This window comes from Pipistrellus hanaki, assembly GCF_964339955.1.
Source record: "Pipistrellus hanaki genome assembly, chromosome: 2".
NCBI classification, from domain to species: Eukaryota; Metazoa; Chordata; class Mammalia; order Chiroptera; family Vespertilionidae; genus Pipistrellus; species Pipistrellus hanaki.
Window position 1 is genome coordinate 184,387,985 of NC_140504.1, and position 6,419 is coordinate 184,394,403.

At 56.6% G+C, this 6,419-nt stretch overlaps 1 protein-coding gene across 6 annotated transcripts in view; it reads left to right on the forward strand.

The window, feature by feature from the left end:
* AHDC1 (AT-hook DNA binding motif containing 1) overlaps positions 1–5,734 on the forward strand; it is a 65,701-nt gene extending 59,967 nt beyond the window's left edge. For all 6 annotated transcript variants that reach the window (XM_084874825.1, XM_084874824.1, XM_084874826.1 and 3 more), the window contains one exon: positions 5,361–5,734. The gene's annotated coding sequence lies outside the window, so the exon portion shown is untranslated. The remainder of the gene's footprint in view (positions 1–5,360) is intronic.
* The last annotated feature ends 685 nt before the right edge of the window (positions 5,735–6,419 follow it).

The following is a 6,419-nucleotide window of genomic DNA, read 5'->3' on the forward strand; positions in this document are numbered from 1 at the left end:
CAAATCTGAGACTTCGGAAGCCGGAACGCCCGCCCAGCCGCCTGGGCAGCGCAGCCGGCACCTTCCCGGTCTCTGCCCCAACATCTGTCCCCCTGCCCGGGTCTGTTCCCTCCACTGCCACCCCAGAGTGCTTTGTCCGTCCGTGCCTGGCGTCTGGAGCCCCCCAAAAATTTACTGAACGATTTGATTTGCTCCTAGGACTTCATTGCTTAACACCTTCACAAGCGTTTCTTTTCTTTTTATTGGTTTTAGAGGAGGCAGGGCGGGAGAAGCATGGATGTGAGAGAGAAACATGGTCAGTTGCCTCCCTCACCTGCCCTGACTGGGGATCGAACCCACCACCTTCTGGTGCATGGAGCGATACTCCAGCCAACTGAGCCACAGGCCAGGGTGCCTCCTCCCCGCTCCAGCCTCCTTCCCTACAAAATGAAGCCCAGCTCCCCGGCTTGGTATTCCCGGTATTCAAGGCTGCTTCTGTGACCCGACCCCGACCTCCTCGCGCGCGTTCCCTTCTCGGCTCCGGACTGGAACCAGGAGTGGGGGGCGGGCGCCCTTCCCAGCGTGCCCTGGGCCTGTGCTCTGGCTGTTCCCTGGCCTGGGCTGCCCTTTCCTACCCGCCATCCGTCTCCCACCTGTCAGCTCCTATCTTTCGCTCAGACATCACCTCCTCCGAGAAGCGTTCCAGGATCCTTCCCAGACCCAATTAATCTCCAGACCTCCGTGCATCCGTGACAGCCCTCCTGGGAATGTCCGCCCCAGGCCATCGGCCTCTCTGGGCCGGTTACTCATGTCCGTGCGCCGTCCCCATCTCCTCCCCAGCATCTCATCATGCCTGAGACATTTCAGGGTCAGGGTTTGGGTTTTTGTTTTGTTTTTTTTTCCCCTTGAGTCAAAGAACAGTATGTAGACGAGGGAGAATTGTGAGGGGAATGGGTAGAAGATGGTTTCTCTCAGCTCCTAGAAGGGGGGCAGGGCTAACTGGGCTTTTGGAGAGCTCCGAGAACAACCCACCCGGGCCAGGACGCACCACGTGGCAGCGTCAGGAAGGGCCCGTGGGATCGCACGGTTCCACTCTCTTGTCCTTCCTTTAGCCTCCATCCGCTTCAGCTGCATCCCAACACGTATGCCTTGGCATCCCTGTCTACACAGGCGGCCTCAGGAGGCGGGAGGGGTGAGGGTGGCGCCTCCCAGCGCCTGTAAGAAGCAGAGGCTCCCGAGAGGTGGGAGGTGGACAGAGGCCACGCAGCGTGGAGGGCAGCCATGGTGTGAGGCCTGCTGGGCCCCCTAGCGTCCCTGTCTGTCCAGCAGGAGGAAGGGGGACCCCGAAGGAGGGCGTGGGGAAGCTGGAGCTGAAGAAGCACCACTCTGGTGGACACAGGTCATTTTATTTATTTACGTTCCGTTCATCACCACCTGAGGATGTTTCTCCCATTGATTTTAGAGAGACTGGAAGGAGTGGGGGAGAGGGAGAGAGAGAGAGAGACATCAGTGTGAGAGAGACACATTGACTGACTGCCTCCCACACACACCACAATTGGGGGCAGGGATTGAACCTGCAATCCAGGTACCTTTGACCAGGAATTGAACCCATGACCCTTCTGTGCGTGAGATGATGCTCTAACCATTGAGAAACACTAGCCTGGGCTGGACTCGGGTTTTTTTTTAAACTTCCCTGGAGTATGGAAGGAGCTTCCCCCCACAGCCTGCCCATTCCCAGTTGGAAGCCCCGCCCTCCTCAACTCTCTCTCTGTGTCTCTCTCTCTCTCTCTCTCTGTCTCTCTCTCTCTCTCTCTCTTTCTCTCTCTCTCTCTCTCGACCAGTGTCCTCTCCACATTGGAGGGGCTTGCTGGTCTGGAAGTGTCCGTTGGGGTGGGCTAGCCTCTGGGCAGCTGTGGCTTGCCTCTGGCCACTTGTCTCTGGAGCCTTTCTCAGCGCCTGGAGCTCTCTCCCATTACCGCCCAATCCCCTTACTTTCCCGAGCAGCTGGAGGCCAGAGGGGGAAAGGGCTTTTCCCAGGTCGCACAGCAAGTCAGTTCCGTTCCGTGGACTCTTCTGGCTTCTGCCCCGCTGCCCTGTTTGATCCCGGGAGTGGGGGTTAGGTCTTAGCCGGGGCCTGCAGTTAGCGGGTGCGAATATATGTCTGCTGTTCTGTAAATGAGCACGGGATGTGTGCTCCTCTCGTGGGAGGGCCGCTCTCTCCAGACAAGCTGATTGTACATGATCTGCAGCACTTTGAGTCCCTGCCCAGTGCCCCCCAGTGCCAGCCCCCACTGACAGGCAGAGACCATTTCATGCCCTGACACCTCAGTCAGTAAAACCGCTAGAGCAGGAGGACTTGGTGGCGTGTGACTCTGCAGTCCTTCATCATGGAGGCACTAAAAGGTTAAGTCGCATGAACAGTGGCTGGTGCCCTGGGGCGCTAGGCACATGCTGGTGTTGGGGACACAGAGGTACCACACAGTCTGCCCTGGAGGAGCAGGAAAGGGAATGACAAGTGCACTGGTAGCTATGGTAACAGGGTGGTGGAGGCAGCATCCAGGAGGTGTGCAGGACCTGAGCTGGACCTTGACATGCTGCTCAGACTTAGACCCGTCTTTGCCATCTTCACTGCCGTTCAGTCAGCACACACTCTTGACCCAGCATGTGCAGGGCTCTGTGCTCAGCAGTGAGGACAAAAGCCACATGCCTCCTGCCAAGGCTGGGCCAGGCACCCCTCTGTGCCCCTGGAGCCCCCTCCCCCCCAGGGCTTCCCTTGGCACAGTCCTCCTCTCCCTGCCTTGTAATTTCCTGGTTTGGGGTCTGCTTTGCTTCCTTCTCTGCTCCGTGAGCCCCTCAAGGCCAGGGACCAGCAGCCGTGTTCTCTGCTTTGTCTCCAGCGGCAGCCCTGGGCCACCTGGCACGTCAGCCTTGCTTCCATTTTGTGGAAAATTGAACCTAGTGAGGGCAGGGTTCTACATGGCCGCAGCTTCTCCATCCTCCCCTGCTCAGGAGCCTCTGGATTCGATTCCCCCTCCCCCACCATCCCCCAGATTCCGGCCAAGTCCTGAAAGCTGGGGCGGGCGGTGGGAGGAGGAAGGTGAGACAGGATGGCTTAGCAGAGGGTGAGAAAGCCTCCCCGCTGCCTGGCCACGGGCACCATGGGAATGGTTCTGGCAGGAGCTGCCTGCTGGGCTGAGATCACCATGGAGACCCGGCTTGGAGAGGGTCACTGGCAGTGGCTAAGGGCTGGAGGGGGTGGGGGTGACAGGGATTTGTGAGGAGGCTCCCAGCCTGCCCTGGGGCCCTTCGGGGGAGCAGGAGAGGCTGGGGTTTGTTAGAATCCACGCTAAGTGGTTTGGAGCAGCCCATTCTAAGTCTCCCCCTCTTTTGTCTCCCCAACACGTTATACCCATCACCCCAACAGGAGGTTCCTTAGCTCCGCAGCTGTTTTCAAACCGCAGAGAACTGTCCTGCAGATCGGTGCCTCCAGCCCTTCAGCTGCACCTTTCCCCCCCATCTCCCAGCCCTGCTAATGGCCACCCTGCTTATCTCTGCAGCTGCTCCTGTTTATCCCCTGCCTGTGGCGGCCTGGCAGCCATCCACCGCACCCCTTGCCCCAAGAGCCGCTGTTCCACCAATCACCACCCCCCCCAGTCGCAATATAGCTGTCACCCTACCTGGCACACCTCTTACCCCTGCGGCTAATGTTCCACCCTCCCCTCCGCTGCAGGGACCTGACAGCCGAACAAAGATGCCGCTCCGCCCTCCCCCTCCCATCTCTGTTTGCCACCTGGGCCCAGGCGCCTCGGTGGGGTGCTGCTCCCACCTTGGGGAGCCCACCTGGGTGCTCTGGCCTTGGGGGATCCCTGGCAAGTCCAACCTCAGGACAAAAGTCTTCCCCGGGGCTGACTGCCCAGCAGACAACAGCCGAGGCTGAGCAGAATTTCAATGTGGCCTGTTGGGAAGGGAAGCCAAGAAGAGGACGAGGGAGGAAAGGCTTTCTGTGGCTGCCGCTTCCTGCGGGTGGGGGAGGGCGGGCTGGCTCGCTGAGGAGCCTTCGAAGGTGTTTTTAACACCCTCACCTGCCCCTGGATTCTGGCGGGGCGGTCACTCCCCGAGTGTGGGAGATGTGAATGTCAGGGCTCGGAGAGAACAGAGCTCTGGAAGGGTCGGGCTAATGACTGGGCGAATTGAGAATGACTGAGCCCATCCCTGTCCCGCTGGGCACCTTCCTGCTCATCCCAGCAAAGCTGGGGTCGGGGTAGGGAGTCAGTACCCCAGGGCCCTTCTAGGGAAAGTGTCTGGTGACGGTAGGGACCAGGGACTTGGGAGTTCCTGGACTCCGGGAAGGCAGGAGGTGCAGCCAAACACAGATGCTATTGTGTTGGGCGATTTCTTTATTCCTTTATTCAGACAGACTTCCTCCTCACCTCACCTCTCTGAGACACAGAATGGCATTGGTGGGGGCTGGAAGAGGGTTAGATTTAGAAGAAATTAAAGCTGCAGTTCACACCTGTGCTGTGCTAAGGCCCCGTCTTCTCCATCATGTCATTCCTCAGAACAGCCTCGGTTGGAAGAATGACTAAACTCATTGTCGCATGAGGAAGACCAGCCTTGGAGAGACTAGCTGGCCCAGGCCCCAGGAAAAGAATAACAACTAGTAATTAGTGTCTTTATTAATGCATTTATGTACCAGGCTTACTCTGCCTCGAACCGCTAAATCCTCCCAGCAAACCTATGGAATAGTTCTGTTGTCCCCTTTTTACAGATGGGTAAACTGAGGCTCTCAGAAGATTCCCCAACTTGCCCTAGGTCATAGAGCTATTAATGGTGGTGCTAGCATTTGAACTTAGCTGTGTCTGGTTCTAGAGTTCAAGTTTTCGTTTTGTTTTTAATATATATTTGTATTCATTTCAGAGAGGAAGAGAGAGAGAGGGGGAGAGAGAGAGAGAGAAACATTAACGATGAGAGAATTACTGATTGCTGCCTCCTGCGTGCCCCACATTGGGGGTTGAGCCTTCAACCCGGGCATGTGCCCTGACTGGGAATTGAACCATGACCTCCTGTTTCATAAGTTGATGCTCAACCCTTGAGCCATGCCAGCCAGGCTAGAGTTCAAGTGTTGGATCTCCAACCACTCACCCAGCACATCCTTTCCCTCTCCGTGGAGTAGGCCGTGGACCACACATGGTTTTACAGATGGGGAAACTGAGCTCAGAGAAAGCCAGAAGCAGCCCCGAGCTTCACGGGGAGCTGTTTGGAGGAGGAACAGTGGGGTCCTGGTAGGAAGTAGGTGGGGCCCCACCCTCAGCCTCCCTGTTCTCAGAGCTCCGTGTCTGCCTGCCGCTGACCTCAGCCTCTTCTCTTCTGTCTCTTTGCAGCTTTCAGAAAATCAACGCCAAGACCCCTCCCAGCGTCCACATCGTCCTCCGGCAGGAGCGCCTGCCCCTCTGCCTCCCACCCCCCACCTGCACCCCCTGCAGCCCCATCTCCTCCAACCCCCCATCTCCTCCACGCAGAAGCCCAAGGTGAGCCCCTTCTGCACAAAACCAGCAATTGTAAATACTTTTTAAAAATGTACAAAACTTAAAAAAACAAAACACAATTTTAGAAAAAGACAAAAAAAAGAGAGAGAGAGAGAGAGAGAGAGAGAGAGAGAGAGAGAGCGTGGAAGAGGTTGCAAGCAGGGCCTCGAGGTGTCCAGAGCCCTGCCAGTGTGCACTGAGAAATTTATCTGCAGGTCGTCTGACAAAAATGAACAATATCCTATTTATTGTATATACTGTTTTATTATAAATCGTGGATTGTATATTGCATTCTGTAAACCTGCTGTGGTCCCGTGGTGTGCAAATTCGCATGGTGGGGGGGGGAGGGAGAAGAACCTCTTGTGGGAGCTTTTTTTTTTTTCTTTCTTTCTTATTTTTCACTCTTTTGGGTTTTCTCTTCTGTTGTTGTTGTTGTTTTCTGTTGGCAGGACACACCCAAAGATCCAAGTTTGTATTAAAAAGAAATGAAAAAAAAGCAAAAAAAAACAAAAACACACACACACCTTGTGTCTTGTGAAGGGGGAGGGCGGGGGGAGGGCGGGGAGGAGGGCTATGTCTGGGCTTTGTCACCAGCACTGGGAACCCAGAGAAGGTGAAATACTGCTCTGTGGTCCCTCCCTCTCTGTTTCCCCTTTTGCCTGAGGTCAGAGTCCTCACATCCGGGCCCACTACCCGACAGGCCCTGAGCCTCCCTGCCTCTGGCTCCCCGGTCTGCCCCTAGCACGTCTGGCCCCTGGTCCGTTCACTGTGTCCTGGGTGTCCTGGGTGCAGGGATTCTGCCTCTAAGCACCTCGTTTTGCCCTAGGCCCGTGGTCTGCAAACTGCGGCTCGCGAGCCACATGCGGCTCTTTGGCCCTTGAGTGTGGCTCTTCCACAAAATGCCACAGCCTGGGC